Below are 18,147 nucleotides of genomic sequence, written 5' to 3'. Positions count from 1 at the left end.
ATTGTTTGTGGGTATAAGGGATCAAAACAACTCAAATATTAATTTATAGGGATGATTTTGCTTCCATTAACTATCTCTTTCGCAGACACAAATTTGAACTAAAACTTCTGGGTGTGGGGACAAGTGTATTGATTGGAGTGTGGCTCAGCAAAGCACTAATGGTATGTTGAGCCACACAAATTACAGACACACAGGCTCTCCAAATCATCCAGTTATTCTCCCTGGCAAGTGCTAAGATTGTCCTCTAACAGGGCAGTGTTCCCTTCGTGTTTTAACTAGTCTCACTGTAAAACATGCAGGTGTAGGGTTTCCACCCTTTTCCCCAAGGACACTATTTTGGGAGGTGAAATCTCCACGTTTTCCTGCTGCTCTGCCAACATTTCCCACTCCTTAACAGGGCAGGTTCTTGTTCTCTTTGGTGTTCCCCTTCCATGCCTCCACACGAGGCCTGAGCATGCTGTGATCATTGTATCATACTGGGATTTTTACTGTTGTTATTTGGGGATTTAAAACAGCTGATCGTGATTCTTCTTGTCCTTTCTGGTATGTGTTCTGTTGGGCACCTTCCCCCAGTGAGTTTTGCCGTGCCTGGATGGCTGTGAGCTGTTCCACAGGTTGCCTCTCTGCCATGGAAGTGCTGTGTGGCGTGGGTTTTCCTGATTTCTGTGAGAGGGTGACACTGCCGCCTGCTCAGGGCACACAGGAAGCGGTGCAAAAGGGGAACCCCGCCTAGAAACTCCATTCTTTGCCAACTCGCACCGCTCTTTGGCCACAACAATGCCATGTAGCGCTACAGGCTGAGGACAGAGTGGTTAGAAAGGCTGTTGGAAAAGGACCTGGGAGTGTTGATCGGCAGCTGATCACGATCAGATTGTGCCCAGGTGTGCGAGAAGGGCAGGGGTGTCCTGGCTCGTAGCAGGACGTGTGTGGCCAGCAGGAGCAGGGCAGTGATTGTCCCCTGTATTCTGTGAGCCACACCGTGAGTGCTGTGCCCAGCTCTGGGCCCTGCAGGAGGAATTTCTTGGTGCTGGAGTGAGTCCCGAGAAGGTCAGTGCAACTGGGGAAGGGCCTGGAGCACCTGTGTTATTAGGAGTAGCTGAGGGAGCTGCAGTGCTAAGGGCGAAGTACAGGAGGCTCAGGGGAGCCTTTATGGCTCTGTACAACTCTGTACAACTCCCTGGAAGGAAGCTGGAGCCAAGGGGGGTTTGGGCTCTTCTCCCAGGCAACTGCCACAGGACGAGAGCACACAGTCTGAAACTGCGCCAGCTGAAGGCTTAGGTTGGACATTAGGAAGAACTTCCTCTCAGAAGGGTCATTAGCCATCGGAACGGGCTGCCTAGGGAGCTGGTGGAGTCACCGTCCCTGAGGGTGTTGAGGGAAGGAGTGGACGTGGCAGTGACACGGCGGTGTCTGGCCACAGCTTGGATCCGATGACCTCAAAGGTCCATTCCCCAGAGAAAGGGCACTAACCCCGGCTGGGGCCCCGCTCCCTCCCGCTGCGGCTGCGCGGCCCGGCGCCGCCTCCCTCCTCCCTCAGAGCGCCAGCCGGGCCGGGCCTGCTCCGCGTCCTTCCGGCGCCGGGCGCGCAGCCGCGGCCGCACGACCCGCATTGGCAGCGGCGGCCTCGTGCGATGGTGACGCCGTAGGGCCGGAGGAGGCGGCGGCCGGGCCGGGCGGGCGGCGGCGGCAGCGGCGGCCGCGGGACGGGGGCGGCGGCAGCACCTCCGCCGGCCGTTGCCAGGTGAGCGAGGCGGGGGGCCGCGGGCCCGCTCCGCTCCGCGGGGTATGCGAGGCCCGGCCGCCGCCGCGGGCCCTGGGGCTCGCCGGAGCCTGGGCCGCTGGCAGGGAGCGGGAGGCACCCCGGGCGGGGGGCGCGGCCTTGGCCCCGGAGCTGGCGGCCGTGAGGGCAGGCAGGCGGGGCGGCGGGAGCTGCCCCGGGCGGGCCGGGCTGAGGCCCTGCAGCGCCTGGCGGAGCGGAGCGGCGGGCGGGTTCGCTCCGGGGCACGGCGGAGCGCTCGGGACTGCCGGCTGCCGAGGAGGCTTTAGGCCAGCCGAGCTCTCTAAGTGGGTCAAGAGCACCGTAAGTGGGTCTTGTTTATAGCCTTCCGGGCACTTGTTGCTTGTCAGGGCAGGGAAATCTGCTGCTGCGCCTGAAATCTTCTTAGAGAGGCAATAAAAATAATAATTCCTGCGCTTGCACAATGTGGGAGCCTTTTTTTGCAAGTAGACTGTTTTTAAGTGCGTGTGTCTGTAAACACTGGAGTTACCAACAGTAGATAATGTAATATAAATATTTGATATTAGGGTAACCACAATTTTGATATTCTCAAGTGGCGTTTGGAGAAACTTTTTAAAAAGTTATTTTTTTCTATTTTCCCTGAGAGAATCAGGTATTCCTCTCTTGTTTGCTGGGGATGAACAACAAAGACATTTAAACATATGGTAATCGCCTGGAAGACAAAGAAGAGATGACAGCTGTTGTTCTGTACTGGAGTTTTCTAGCAGTGTTGGTTTCTTTTGGTGTTTGTCTTAGCCTTACAAGTCGGTTGTGGCTTCAGTAGATGTGTGGGCATTTGTTTCGAGAAAACCATTAATATTAAATTGTAACTTTTTTTGGTCATACAGGCTTTGTGTATGTAAACTGTCATGCACTTGTCACATAGCAGAAAAGCTTTTAGATGTTACCTCTTATTTAAAGAAACTCTGTGTTCTTTGTGCAGCACTGAAGTCCTTCAGGCAGTTGAACTGTCATGTGTATCACAACCATGTTGTGTATTTTTTAAAATGGATTGAGTTTTATGACACTGGCCAGGTCCTCTGGGCAAACCCTTCTTGGCATAATCTGCTTTCAAGAGTTGATGTCTTAGAGTGTAATTTAAGCTCTTGTTTTCACTCCCTTGCTGTAGTCAGTGTTGGGGAGTATTGAATTTCTGGTTCCATCCTGGCTCTGGTCTTCACAGGTCTGTTCTGGAAGTCAGTGAGTAGCTGTGTGCTGCACAGCACTCTCAGTATTGTGAAAATCCTCAGCTTTCAGAGGCCTTTTTGTAGTGTTTCAGTGTGGAGGTGCTTGTTTGCTGCAGAGCCTTAGTGAGACTTCTTCGGATTGGTGGTAGCCGCTGTAACAGGAAAATATGTTTGTATATGACAGAAGTAGGTGTTGTGTCATGAAATTATGGGTGCAGCACAATGATAGAACATGGCCAGTTTTCCTTGTTATGTTTGGCTGTGACCTAGTATTGCTTATGGGAGAAAGGAAGCTTGTGTTTTGAGATTGTTTTTTTTCTTTTCCTGTAGGGCTGCAAGTCAGTTGCAGTTAAGATTTCATGCTGTGGTTCTTGCATTATAGGGATAACTTGTTAATAATGTGTAAACTTCATCTGTTCTGTGACACTTAAACCTATATGAAGACTGTGTGTGTTAGTAGGCAACTTTGAAGAAGGTCACTGTTGTATTGGAAGTGTGAGATTAGTTGATAAAACACAGAAATGATTCCCTTGTCTGAACTGACAACTAAATGTGGTTGTGAATAAGGTTGTTGGCAGTTTTTCTGTGAAAGCTATGGAAGATAGTTGCTAATGTGGAAAACTGAATCAGAGTAAGTGACGGAGGAGCTAAAAGCTGCATCCCAACTTAGCCCAGGTTTTCAAAATGATGTTTTCTGAGTGTAAACCAGATTTGAAAACATAATGTGGTGTGAAGGACAAGAGTGTGTTTTTGGCGTACTTCTTAGAGCAAAACTTTTCATGGAAAAAATTTCTTCAACAGATTCTTATATATTATATGTATATTCTCAAATATAGATTTAAAATATGGTGGGTACAGGAGCTTAAATTGTCTTAAAGAGACAAGAGAGCCATTCACACAGGGCTTTCCATCACCCCCTTACACAGTCTTTGCACCGATGGAGGGGTATCAGTGCTGTTGGACTGATGGCTTGTTGCAAGTTAGTCCAAGTGGCTAGTGACCAGTGGTTTTGGCAATGTGGGTGAGATTCAGACTTGAAGCCTCACTCCTGGATACAGGATTAAGAGGCTGGGCTTTGGAAAGCCTGCGCTTGCTCTAGGCAAGCGTTCCTGTGGATCTGCGATGGAGGAAAATTAATGGGAATTGGCAGGGCATGTAATGCCAGTGATTTTAATGCTTGGATCTCTGCTGTTATCTCATGTCTTCAGTTGCATGTTCAAGGAGCTGTGTCAAGCATTCATGTACAAAAGATACTCAAGATCAGGCACTAAAAATTTTGTGAGTTTTACGGGTTTTGGATTGCATAACCATATTGTCCAAGACACTGTGCAAAGCAACAAGGCTTGCTTTCGTCAGTGGAGATGCTGTTTGTGCATGAGGAAAATCTTGATAAGGAAACTTTAGGAGGTCGTTGGATTATTATGCCATCAGCAATTCAAATCCTTGAACAGAAGTAGTTCTGGAATGGAAATAGCAGTTTTGAGTATTTATGATTTGAAAGTGTCTGTCTGAGTCATTCAGTGAATTTTCTGACAGACGGTGTTGGTAGATTTGAAAAGACGTTACACAAGATAATGGTGGTGATTATGACAAAGTATTTGGGACAGTGTTTAAGGGGAGGACTTACTTTAAACTGTGTTTTCTGATAGAACTTGTTTTAAATGCCTTGTCCTTTTACAAGACATTTTATTTCAGCTGGTTGTGCTTAACATGGTGACTGCCTCTGCTTTTTAAAGCATTATGTTTGTCAAGACAAGTTTAACAAAGAAATTGGTTTTCAAAAATTAAGACTGTGGAGACAAATAAACCAGTTCTGATTCCTCAAGAAACTGATTTCTGAAAACATGTTTAACTTTCTTTTGTTTATTTAAATACACTCTCACTACTGGAACATTTAACTTTTGAAGTCGGATGCTGCAGATCAGTGTGTAAACTAATAAGAAGCAGGAGGTGAGTTGTTTTCACATTGTTCCTGTTACAGGGCTTTGAAGAGAACAACCTCCTTCCTGCCTTCTGTGTTGTGGAGTGAGAGATTCAGGCTTTCACCATCATGTAACTGGAAAACTGAACTTGTGCAGTGATTACATACATTTTCTGGAAAGTTTGTCTCAGTGGTTTGACATAAAAATATAATCTTTACCTTAGTCCAGTTTGAAGATGAACCTCCATGTTTCCTTCCAGGACAGGGTGACACACTTTCTGTTCTCCATGTTGGGCTGTGGCAACTGCTGTGGTGATAGGGCAGGCAGCCTCTCTCAGGAAGGGAGATGCCACACGGCCCATGCTGTTGCTGCTTGATTTGAGAAATAGCAAACTTAAGGTGCTTAGAAATATGAAAAGCAAATATTGTATGTCTAATAGCATTTTGCCTTCTGATCTAACATGATTACTAGTGTGTTCTGGAGCTGCAGATCTCTGCTGCTCTGGTAGTGGAGGAGAGGGTGTCTTTATGACCAGGCAGGATTCTTTGGACTTCTGTGAACTGCATGTGTGTCAGTGATTTTGGGACTTCTCAGGGCTGTCCTGTGGTTAAATTGATTGCAGAAAGATGTCTTCAAATGTATAGGTAGATAGAAATTTCACAGGACACATAATTGTCAGTGTAGAAAAATCTGGTGCACGGTTGAGATGGATTTCAATAGCTGTGGAAATGCAATGGAGTCCGCTGGGATGTGCCAGCTGCTGTAGCACTCTGTGAACAGGACTAATTAAGCCCTTGTGAGAACAGAAAATAGCCAGGCACTATTTACAGGAGGAAACTGTTGGAACAGGCAGAGCTATAATCATTGGCTCTGAGGTACCTTTAGACAGCAGTAGGCAAGAGCGTAGACAATTTACTTGCAGAATGGGCTGAAAGTAATATCTGAATACTCAAAGTGGGTATTTCAGTGTTCTGCCAGCACATCTAAGTACATTGCAAACTTCTGTTGAGACCTGCTACAGGAAAGGCTACTTCCTTTTTTTTTTTTTCTTCCCTGTTTTATTCTTTTCTTTCTGCTAGTATTTTATCTCAAAATGCAAAACGTTCGTGTTTCTCAGGTAATGGTGAAAACCCAATTTACACCAGATGCAGATGTTGTAATGTTACAATGTTGCCTACATTTGAACAGGTCCTGTAAGAGTCTAGCTGTCTGCCAAAGTGAATTGTTTTTCTGAGGCTATCTATGATCATCTGCATGTATTCAAAGATAAGGCCTCATTAGGCTGCCTTATCACAAATACACCAAAGCCATTTTTCATATCTGCTTATCCAGTTTTTCTCCTTCTCTTCGTAACCAAATTAAATGCTCTTTTCCCCAGCATGTTTGGTTCCATCTGCTTAGAGGATTGCAGAGGCTGCCATTCCTTGTTTGAAGCCAAGGTCAATTGTGCTGCTCTGTTTAGGTCTAGAGGATGACAACTGATGTGCTGTGGCATTTTTTAGGAGATCACTGGATGTGTTAAGTATTTCTACAACTTCTAGGTAAGGGTCGTTTGGCTGATAGTAGCCTTTAGTGGGCTTTTCTGTTTTAATGACAGCATTCTGGCAAGGTTCCTGTTTTAGCTCCTTACTGATGAATGTTTTTTACTTGTCAAGTTTGATTTTTCTCAAAATGTTGTCGTAAGTGTGTCTTAGTAAATTGGATGTTTATGGATATTTGAATAACAGGCTGTTCCTGGAGGGAATGAGCCATGGGCCTTCCTGCTGTATGAAATACTTTCTTCATGTAATTCTGCAGACATCCTTAAAGGCACTTATTTGTGCTCCTTTGATTTCTTGTGCAAACTACTTGGTGGGTGATACTAGATTTTGGGAGGTGTAACTGTGATAAGAACCTCAAGATCAAGTATGTCTGTATATTGTTTCTGTATTTTGTAAAATGCAGACCTTGTGGTAGAAGTGGAGTAGTTGTATAGAGGCAGTAAAAGCTGCCTTTTGAGAGCAAATACCAACTGTGGCTACTTAGATTAAATCTGAATGGTAAAATTCCTTTAGCTGGTGGTAAAATTCCTTGAGTTAATCTTTAACTCCTGCTTGTACCAGGAACTTATCCCTGTCTCCTGGACAGCAATGGGAGCTGTTCGAAAAAGCCATGCAGTGCAAAGATAAGCATAGGTGGGACTATTTCCTCAGTCCTGAAAGTCCTGGCAGGTTTTTAGCTGCAGGGAAAGGATTTTAGCATTTGAAACAAGGCAGTGGATGGCTAGCAGGACTTGGGATGAAGAGCCACATGCATTTCAGCATCTCTCAGCTGACAGCTTAGGTATGCTTTTGTCATCAAGAGCACTGCGTTGCATTTCCTGGTGGGCTGCTCCTGAGATTTAGTGGGTGCCATTCCCTGGTGTAAACCAGGATTTACTTTTTCTGTTTTCCTTCCTAATGCTTTAATTTATGTGTTGGTCTCCATGGCTGGTGGAATTTGTGGGCATGTGTTACTTAGACAAATACTAAAGCTGTGGAGATAGGTTAGTGGTGGTGGAATCTGGTACTTTCAGACATTATGAGATGATACAGTGAATTTGCTCATGGAAAACAATGTGCTTTGCAAATTGTGTTAGTTTAAGAATTATTTGGGTGTCTCTGTATTCCCTGGAATGGCATATGGCATTGTAAGGCTGGTAACAGCAGTGTTCTGCTGTTCTCAATATTAATCTTTTAGGCAAATAGTTTTTTGTTTTAATGGAACATGACTGTAGAAATAAAAAGTAAGAGCCTATTCATATTTTTTATTAAAGTAGCTATGTGACAAAGTGCCAGCTATTGGCTTTCTGCCCGCTGTACCTTCAGTGGGGAATGAAATGGATTATTTTCTGAGGTGAGTGTTCTGAGAGTTGAGAAAAGCATAACAAAGTCAACAAAGGCTTTACTTAGTGGTTTTCTGACCTTTACGTAGTCCAAGCTAGAAGGGGGATGCTGAAAAAGGCTTGTGTCATGGTTATCTTAATGTCTGTGGTTAAGTGCAACTGCTCTTTGACTTCCTGCACTGTGACATTTTAATAATTGGCAACCATATGAAATCTGCAGCATTACAGAAATAGTTCAATAATAGATGTCTTATAAAAATCCTTTCCTTTTTACGAGCTTCTCTAATGCAGGGAAGGAAGTTGCTAGGTAGCTTAGACTTGATTTGTAAGGTATTTCTCAAGGGGCAATTTTCAAATACATTTTTGGTATAGAAGAGGAATACTAAATTTAAATATAAATACTATATTATTTAAAGATAAGTATATACCAATTATTTGTTCTCTTTTTAGATCATGCCCCAGAAGGAGAGTATAATTTGCTAAAGCCTCCTTTCTCTCTATTAGGATTTTTCATAGGTGTTTGTTCTGGTGTTCTTAAATCAACCAGGAATGTAGAGAGAAAAAAGATCAGTAATGAGACGTTAAAATTTTCTGGATTACAGAAGATATGTTTGATTTAGTAGGAAGTGACTTGTTGCTAAAATAACTGAGGAGGTGTCTATTGGTTTTAGTTACTTTGTCTGTAAAACTCTTCTAATTCAGCGTTGAACTTGTGCCCTAGAGTTTAAGGGTAGGATGTATTCTGCCTTGAAGGCAAACTCAATTCCAAGTTGAGCTCATCCTTGATAGCCAACAAGAGAAGCTGACCAGGTTTCAGAGGCCTGGCATGAACGTTTCTGTCCCAAACACGCAAGCAGCGCGTGATGCTGTTGAAAATGCCAGTTGTGTCAACTGATCTGGAAGGACTCCAGCATACGGGTCAGTGTGGGGAGAGGGAGATGCTGTACAAGACTGTCGGAGGTGATTCCAAAATCTCAAACACTCAGATAAGGTCAGGGTTGATGTAGCAGGACAGCTCTGCAGGACTGTACTTAACCAGGGCACGCGTTGGCTGGAGAGCAGCAGAATCTGAAAACGCTGTAGGAAAGGTGGTACAAGATGCTCTCAGAGGCACATTGGTTTTTCATTCCTTCGTGTAAGCCCTTTCCAGCTGACTTTTTCTGTATCAGTTAACTGGATCAAACAGCCCCTTGTTACACATCACAGTAAAGTCATTGTGAGAAACAAAGCATGATCACAGAACCCATGACTGTTTTCCTCTGAAAACTCATGTCTTGGCTCTGCTTCAATAGTTCATTATTATACAAGTGCCTGAGGGCTTATCTGCCTGCAAGATTCACATGAGTGTTTTCTGTAGGCTCAGGCCATCCTTGAAAAGGTACAATTCCACATTCCTGTTCTTTTAGCAGTAAGTATGGTGTGTCCAGTAGTTCTTGTACCAGTGCCTGAAATGGCATTACATTTTGAAAGACTATCTCATGTAGACATTAAAACTTCCTTAAAACTCAGTGCTTCCTTCTTGAAGATCCTGTTTTGAGGTAACACTTTCTCATTTCAAGCCAAAGGGACTCATGAATTGGACAGTAATGGAAGTAATGTCTTTGTAATAAATGAGCAGTTCATAAGCATTTTTGGTGACAACATTCAGAGTCACAGGTGACCGTGGCGGTATTTGGGGTTGACCAAAGCATAGTTGCATAATTCCTATCGTAGAATGGCATGTAGTCATGCTAATGATGGAGCAATTGAGAATTACTGGCACTTAAAATTAATTACTAGGCAAACATAAAAAGGAAAGGTGGGGAATATACTCATTACTGCCTCTTGCATCCGAGACTGCTTCTTCAGGGGACGTGGCAGGTAATAGATCAGTACCAGCATATTGTGCTGGTTGTGGTGATCCAGTTGCTAAGCAAACATGCAGGATGTATATGTTACAACTGCTTCTCTTCAGGGATTGCCCACCAGTCTTTGTTCATCTTTGAACTTTTGATTTGTTTGTAGTGAAAATCTTGGATCGTCTGGTAAGTTGTCTAGAGAATTGATTATATTAGGAAGCAAGTGGTCTGCTAGTGAAAACCAGTTCTGCTTTATGCTGGAAATGTTGAATAAGGAAGCCATACAACTGGGGAGGTTTTAAACTGTTGGATGTAAGACTTTGTATAGAAATATTACCAGCACTGACTGTACATAATGTAGTGTGTGTAATGTTGGAGCCAGGTTTTCTGTCTTGTGTACTACTTGCAGTATGGATGAAGTAGGTTGTATAAATTACAAGCCTTCCCTCCTCCACTGGAGTGCAATGAATGTCAGATTGAAGCTGTCATGCTGGTGCTTTACAACTCCAGCGACACAGGATCCTAAGATAAACTCTGCCTTCATTTGGGGAAATTTTTAGGCATTAACAACATGCCATGAAGTGAAGCAGAGAAAATGGAAATGGATTACAGGAAAAGTCTTCTGCGTTCCTTGCTGTTTTCATGCTGTAATATTTATGTCATAGAGGATCTCTCCCGAGCTCTGATTTCAAACTCCCATGTGGACCAAAAGCAACATTTTATATGGTTTGACAAAGGTCCCTTTTCACTAACTTCAAGTGACCTGAGGCAGATTAACATGCAGATTAATGTATTTGACAGTAATAAATCAGCTTTAACAAGTACTGGGGCAGAGATTTGTTTGGCAGAGAGTTTGGATAAGATATGGTATCTGGAGTTAAGTTGAACATTTTGTAGAGAATGATATAGTGGAGATGGTTGAAAATTTCCTGCTTTCCTCAGTTTTGTGCTGATGCATCTTTGTGCAATTTAGCTGTAACTATGTGGAGTTTAAGTCAAAGTTTACAGGATGAATGAGCCTACAAAAATGGAAGGATGTTAATTTAGATGGAATGCATGCATTTTGTCATCCAATGTGATGTTAAATGTTTACAAGCTGCTATGTAGGACATGTACTTTGGATTTTTTTCCCTCTCTGTGTAAATTTATTATGTAGTTTTTAGTTTTCTTGGAGAAACAGCCTTCATGTTGATTACACATCTTTCTTGTAGGAATCTTGGACTGTAACCTTCCCAAGCTTGAATACAAACAGCAAGAACCAGTGAGAAATTTGAGGTGAGAGAAATTAATCTGTGCTTCCTCATAGGTAGCACAGCTGTTTGTCAGAGAGCAGGAACAAACTAGAGTTAGGAATACTTGGTGTGGTGGAGAAAATTATTTTAGTGGTTAAGATAACTGCTGTGTGTTACTCCATGTGGAAGGTACAAGATCTATTTGTTACATTGAAATCAGTGGCATCAAGTTGCTATGTGGCAGTTTAATCACTATCCCTGAAAGAAGCTAAAAATCATAGTGGTCAACAGTTTTTTATCTAATCTGTATGTAAGTATAAAAGTTGGGGCACACTGAGAATTTTGATTTCTTTAAGTCTCTGAGAAAAAACCAAGTTAATTCCATCAAATCTTGAAATTCCAGGATATCTATAACATAAACTAGTAAAACTAGAAATCCCCCTGGCTCAGGATTCTGCCTTCATTGTGGAGTTGCTGCTTAGGCTTCTGCCTTCTGAGACTCTGTGAGCAGCCTCTTGTGTGTCATCCCAGCAGGCTGTGTGATATCCACCCTGTGTGCCTCCAAGCCCTGCTGCAGGAACAGCTTTATCTTCCTGTGCATCACTTGCTCAGTTTTCCTGCCCCTGTGTGTCACCCATGCACAGTGACAAGACCTCCCTGGAGCAGAGAGACCAAGAAGCTTTGGGCTGGCTGTGCTCAGCAGGCTGTGTCAGTGGTGCTGAGGTGGTGAGCAGTGGGAGAGATGTGCCCTGGATGTGTTGGTGGCACAGTTCACTCGAGGTGTCCCTTGCTGCAGGGTGCAATCCTGACATGCCTGTGCCACGTGTGCCAGGTTGCAGCTCCTATTCCTGAGCCTTTGACCCTGCTCTGCCCCTGACCTTTCTATTTATACCCTCTGAGTCTGAAGCCTGGCCAAGCTGCAGGACCACCTACCAGTCCCAGCCAAGCTGACCATTCAGGGGAGAGGGAAGAAACTTGGCAGCCCTAGGGTTTTTCTGTCCCCTTGTCCTCTTATGTAAGTCTTTGGCCAGAGCCTCTCAGGGTAGTGCCTGCTGGCTTTTTGGGTACCTTTGGGGAGTTACTGGTATTCTTAGGGTGCTTTGCCTGGTGTCCCTAGGAAATTCAGCCTTTTTCCTTTCTTCTGTGGTGTTCTTGATTTCTTGTCTTGTAATAATTTGACTTCCTTCTTGTTTTGTTTTATTTTGTATCTATTTATTAGGCCCTTTGCTGTCCTTCCTCAGAGAGAACTCTTAAGGTTTTTAGTGAGGATGTACATAAATGAAGGAAGGAAAGAGCTTCTAAGCATGAATGTTCAAGCAACATAAGACAGGCATGCATTAATATTCAGAGGTTTCTAGAGCTAAAGGTGGCTTCATGTGCTTAATACCCTTTGCTGGATTTACCCTGTATGTTTGTCCATTTTCCCTGTGAGTCCTCATCCTGTAGAAAGAAGTTCTAAGATTTACCTATTGCTGTGTCAAAAATTACTTTTTTGGGTTTGAGGTCTGCTAACTGTGTGTGACCTTATCTTGGTGGATGGGCAGTGGTTGGTATCTTCACTTTCTCTTGTCCTTGTTTAGGGTGGTGCTGTTGTTGTAGACATGAAGATTAGGAAACCTTGTTCTGTGTTGAAATCTTAACTGCAATTTTGAGTGGTCACCTCTGGGTTTATTTAAAGTTTTTTTTCCTATTGCAAAGGAAACCTTCTCTCAAGTAATTTAGTAAATGTGTAAGAAGTAATGTAAAACTTATGACCTATTACAGATTAACTAGCACATGTTAAAAATAGATATCAGATTTTGTATTTCATAGATTCAAGGCTTATTTCACATCTTGCTTGTTTACTTAGCTGCAGCTGCTTGCTTATCTCCATAGGTCAGGACTTGCCTGGTTATCTGGGACGGTCGATTCTCCTCCAACGTTTTGCTTCTCCTTTTTCTAATGTATTAAATTGACAGCACTGGTTATTGACTTTCCTTAGGACTTACAACCTGTCAGTGTCTACTTTTTTCCCAAAATCATGTCTGCCACTACTGTGCTGTCAATACTGGAAGAACCTTTCATGCTTTCTATAATAGTGTACCTGGGGATACAAGTGGATAAGGCAGTGTTTTTGCTCTGTTCAGATCTGACCCCCTGTATGGAGTTCTCAGCTGGAGAACCCAGCTCAGTACATCTTTGGCATACAAATTAGTGTTTCTCTTCTATATGTACACTCAGTCTCTGCTGAGAAGCTTGGCTTATGTCTTCTGTTTGTACACATCAGGTGAATCTGAAGAGCTGTGTTGCATCTCCAGTCACAACCATGGGCACAGTAGATTGTCTTTGCACTAAAATTACATTAGGAAGCTTATTTTTCTGACAGAGAGAGAACAAATTTACCCTAGAATGACACCCTTTATTTGCTAACTCTTTTCATAGTAGGTGTTATTTAGGTATTTAAGCATAAGGTATTTTTTCTTCTTTCCAGAAATAGTTCATCTGAGTAGTTCTATGTGTATTAACACCCCTTAAAGATGCAGTTGGGCTAGGGCAAGAGTACCTTCAGTGAGTATTTGAAAACTAGGACAAATAACTATTCAGTAGTTTGCTGACCCAGTTCTTGCTTTCTGCTCGTGTTCCTCCTGTCTGGGCCCTTGTCCAGGAAATCAGCTGAAATTCCTACCCTTCCTACTCATAAGATGGTGAAGGCTTATCGACTCAGCCATGTTTCCTTCCTGGCCTTAGGGTTTCTTAAAGAAATGGAGTGTCTTCTATGATATCTAGAGATATTTTTTCTGCAAACAGCACAGTGAGTGCCCAGCTCACTGTTTTGTATTCAGGCACTGTTGTAGGATTGTGTATGTGTATGAAAAGCCCTTAGGTACAAAACAACACTGACAGGTCACCCCAGCACAGAGAGTTCCCTCTCTGAGCAGAGAATGTTCAGGTGGCCTATTTGGTTGCTTTTCATGGGGCTGTTTTAAAGCTTGTTATTCTATTGTAATTTTCCTCTAACACTTAAAAGGCAACAATGCTCTCCAGAGTTGCAAAATAGGAGAAGGAATGCCAGACTCCATCCTTGTTGTTATGTTCCTGTTTATGGGAAAGAGGAAGTACCCCTTGTGCATGTGTCTGTTTATAAAAGTAACATGCATGCAAGGAAAGCCAAGAATTTGTTGTTGGTGTAGAGGAAATCTTAACAAATGCTTCCTGATTACTTGTAAATTAACATGAAGCACATTTATGATCATTAACTGTTTCAAACTTAGAATTTATGCTGGTATAGCTGTACTGGTTAAACCACAGACTGCAGCAAAAACCTCTGTGGGGAGGTTGGTTCTAGCAAAAAGTGTTTTTGTGGTAGTAGCAAAAAGTATTTTGGTCAAACAAACCACAGCAGGCTCACTTTTTGTGTGAGTGTCTTGGTCCAGGACCTGTAGATGTGTTTTGAGTTCAAGCTACATCTCTACTTCATTTTAGCAGTATTCTTATAAATAGACTGTGGGTGTTTTGAAATCACTTCTTTATCATAGGACAGTAGAAAGTAAAATATTGACATTTCTACTTTTAAATTGCATCAGTGAGGTGTTGCGATATCGGTGTCCTTGGTCTTGTTTCAGAATTTGAGATGACTTTGAACTGTGTTACCAGCAAAGAAATTTGTATCTGAAGTAGTGTCACTAAATGTAGAGGAGGCTAAAGGTTCATTCATGTCAGCTTTTCTTAAGACAATATTTGTCTCTGAAAACCAGAATTATTCTCTGGCTGTTGCACTAAGGAAGTTAAGTAATTAATATGTAGCTTTACCTGGTCTTATGTAGAACTTTAGCCATTTGACTAAATCTGCTTCTAATTGGTATAAATTAGCTGCAGTCTAGTTATGGTGGATCTGCTTATTTTCTTTTAATTTGGGTGGTTAAGAAAGAATCTGAGAGATGATGCACCACTTTTTTGATCCTAGACTGATACAGTTCTGTGGATGTGGATGTTATTTCTACAATATTCTTGTCAATTTTTACTACAGAAAAATAGCAATTTTTTAGTTGTCTGACTTGTGGCAAAACAACATTATGGCTTTTGAAGAGAAGGGTATGTGCTGCTTTCAGCTGAAGAAACACCATTGCTGAGGGCAAGTGAAGCAGTAGGTTTGCTTTGTTCTTATTTTTTTACTAAGATGGGAATGCAAACATTTTGTAGACCAAACCTGTCAGCCACAAAATAACCACTGATGAGCAAACTCACAATGTCATGAGTAAAGCTTATCAAGATTATCAGTAAAACCAGAGAGCAGGTGCTTCCAAAAGTGGGAATTTTTGCAGCCTGGCCTCTGAGATCCTGGGGGCTCTATGAAAATCAGTGATCTTGGTAAGGTGTCTGGTTTGCTGTGCTGCTGCTAGTCAACAGGTCATAATACAGGCCATGGTGTGTACATTGATAACAATTGAAGGTTGGGGCCAACAGATAACTGCCCGTTTTTCATAGGTTAGGAAAATATTGCCTGTAACGTGCACAGGGTTCAGTCCTAGGGGGTGGGTGCTGCCCTGTGTCACATTGTCCCCAACAGAGTGGTGAGCCAGCTCAGTTCACGTGTTTGACAGCGTTTGTGTCTTTCGTGGCAAATGATGATCTCATTCCCCTCCCCTGGTTAATGTTTTTGCACACTGTCACCTGCAAGGGCTTGTGACAAACATCGCAGTGCCTCTGGGGTGGGCAGCTGGGAGAAGTGGAGCTGTTTGTTGCCCAAACAGGGCGAAGTGGAGCTGTCCCTCTGGGCATCAGCCAGGCCTTAAATCTGCACTGATGGCATCTAAATAAAGACTTGTCCAAGCAGGCCAGTGAGAGGCACTGAAGGCAGCTCTCCTAATGATTGCTGCTGGAAGTTTGCAGCCTGAAACCCATATTCCTCTTTGGTTTTACAAGCCAGGCTGTAGTGTTTGTTTTTGTACTATTGTTCCAGGCCTTGGAGCATTTTCTTGAGCTGTAGAAGATCTTGATTCAGTTTTTAGAAATGGAAACTCAGCCTTCCTAGGAGGAAGGGTAGAGGAATACTTACCTCTGGATTGCTGCTATCTTGGTGCCCTTTACATTCCTATGCAAAGATTCTCTCTGTGTTAAATGAATGTAACCTCAGTTTCATGGTGATAGCTCTGGATTTTAGTGCCTGCTCCAAATAGTTTGGTTTCTTCATCTTCACCCAGCAGTTTTGTGAATTGGATGTCCTTGAGGCAGTAGGCAAAAGTATGTATTCTGTATTTTCACTTAAGAGGAAAGTCATGTTTAATTTCAGTCTTTCACTTTTAGACAGTCTGTGATCCCAAGTGTTACTAACATAAAAGAAGTGCAACTTTTTGTTGTTGGCAGCCATGAAGCAAGTTGGTGTGAGTTGAATACCATAGAAATAAAATCATAAAAGGGCAAAGGATTGGATGTTTCTCACTTGGAGAAATGGAGCCATTTAATGAAAAATGAACCAAAGGCAAGTTTTCCAGGTCTGGGCTGTGGATATTTGTGGAATGCAATGTGAAAAGAACTTGAACTTCTGTTGTTAGTTTTGTACTGCTTTTGTGACAATTCCTTGGTTTTGGTTTGCTGAAGAGTAAAACTGATTTACAGCAGTCATGCAGTCTGCAAGGAGCAGACATTGGGTGGCCCAACCTCTGACATAACTCTTAGCCCAGTGAAAAATCTGGGGTCCAATTTGCAGTACAAATTGGACAAATGTTGTAACAATGTAATGGGATCCTCTGAAATGGAAGCATTTCGATAATGCAGGCAGGCTGCTGGCTTGTTCCCTTTCTTTGGATCCAAATGCATCAGAATGTGCCTGATTGTTTGCCTTTGCAGCCTGCTGTGAAATAGCTTAGGCTGAAGCGTCCAGTGACAGTTTACAAGTTACAAAGACAGCTTTTTGGCCACTGACCCTCTGCGGGAGTCTAATCTTTGTTTTGTAGATGCCTCTTTATCTAGGGAAATTACATCAAGAAAAGAGGTGTTGGATTACTTCCTCATTGTTCCTCATTGTTAAAGATGACCTCCAAAGAATTTTTACAGCCTGATTTGTACTTTTCCTTTAGGGTACATTGAGAAAACAAGGTCTTCTGTGAGAATTTCCTTCTCCTCCCTTCATACATACCCTTGTTTGCTTTGTTTTTGACTGTAGCTTTAGAGAATATTTGGAATGTTAACTGCGGATCTTTAACTCCCGAATTGAAAAAGACAGCTCAGTCGTTGAAAGACTGTTAAATTAAAAAGAAAAAAAGAAAAGAAAAAAAAAGTTACTCAGCCCATCATTGGTTTATTTTCAGTCAGCCCTGCCATTCCACTGGCATGGTTGTAGCTGTCATGGCACATGGGCACAGGGAAGGAGAAGTCAGTGGATTAAAACAGCATTTTACAAGATTTTTCAGGCACTCAAGCCCTTCATTAAACATCAAGCATTAATGAATGTTCTGAGAAATGTGTAGCCTGAAATTTTCATGATGCTCTTTTGTTCTTCTGACAACTTAAGTTCTGTTAAGGGGAGTGAGCTAATCTTAGGAAGAATCATCCACTGTGTGTACATTGTTTATGCTGCTTTAATGGATGCTTCGGAAGAGGATTAGCAAGGGAAGAGCATACAGTGGATGCCATTGCCTACCTGAACACGAAAGTTTCTGCCAGTAAGGCTGTTGGGAGGGGTTTAGAGGGAGATGCAATTTTCATTCTTCCAAATACCAGCCACAAACAGAATTAAATACGTTTTGAGGATCATTCTTGTGCTGCTTATAGGAAAGAACATACTGACAAGAGTTGAGTCCTGGAGAGACTGCTTTGCTTAGGGATAGTGGGAGGTACTCTGCCTGTCCGGGACTGTGTTTTATCCTAAAAAGGGAGTGACAGATCTTTTAAATTTAACTACAAACACTACTGTTAATGTGTTTTCTTTGTTTTACTGCCATGTGTCATCATTTAGCTTAGGCAGTAAATCAGTCCTTGTGCCAGGTGAATTCTGGGAGGTTAGAAGGGCTGCAGTGCTTATCCTAGGGAGTGTCCTACAGAGAATAATAGCATTATGCTGTGGTGCTTAAGTTTGTGTAACTAGTCTTTCCTTATCATCCTTAGGAGAGCAGCAGTGTCCTAGATATGCTGTAGTTGTGGGTGTTGACTCCTGTGACATTGCACAATTGCAGTGAATGCCTTCTAGTTCTGTTGGGGAAGATGGCAGGGCTGAGCCTCCCACTGGCACTGCCAACTCGTTTGGTGTTTGCAGGCTGTGTTTAGAGCTCTGCTTGTATTAAACTGGTGAGTCCTTTCTGAAAGCTGACTGAGCATTTAGAAGTTTGCTGTATTAAAAAGCCCAGCAGACC

At 42.8% G+C, this 18,147-nt stretch overlaps 1 protein-coding gene across 7 annotated transcripts in view; it reads left to right on the top strand.

The window, feature by feature from the left end:
• The first annotated feature begins 905 nt into the window (after window positions 1-905).
• ADIPOR2 (adiponectin receptor 2) overlaps window positions 906-18,147 on the top strand; it is a 42,669-nt gene continuing 25,427 nt past the window's right edge. For 2 of the 7 annotated variants that reach the window (XM_085049370.1, XM_085049364.1), the window contains exon 1: window positions 1,944-2,080. The gene's annotated coding sequence lies outside the window, so the exon portion shown is untranslated. Of the gene's footprint in view, window positions 1,048-1,584; window positions 1,742-1,943; window positions 2,081-7,079; window positions 7,209-10,798; window positions 10,863-18,147 lie in introns of those variants that run through there. The other 5 variants (XM_085049367.1, XM_085049366.1, XM_085049368.1 and 2 more) reach the window with 5 other exon arrangements.

This window comes from Lichenostomus cassidix, chromosome 1Ab, assembly GCF_008360975.1.
Source record: "Lichenostomus cassidix isolate B80296 chromosome 1Ab, HeHo_3.0, whole genome shotgun sequence".
Taxonomy (NCBI): Eukaryota; Metazoa; Chordata; class Aves; order Passeriformes; family Meliphagidae; genus Lichenostomus; species Lichenostomus cassidix.
The sequence above is the reverse complement of the archived record's forward strand: the minus strand, read 5'-3'. Positions and strand labels throughout refer to the sequence as shown.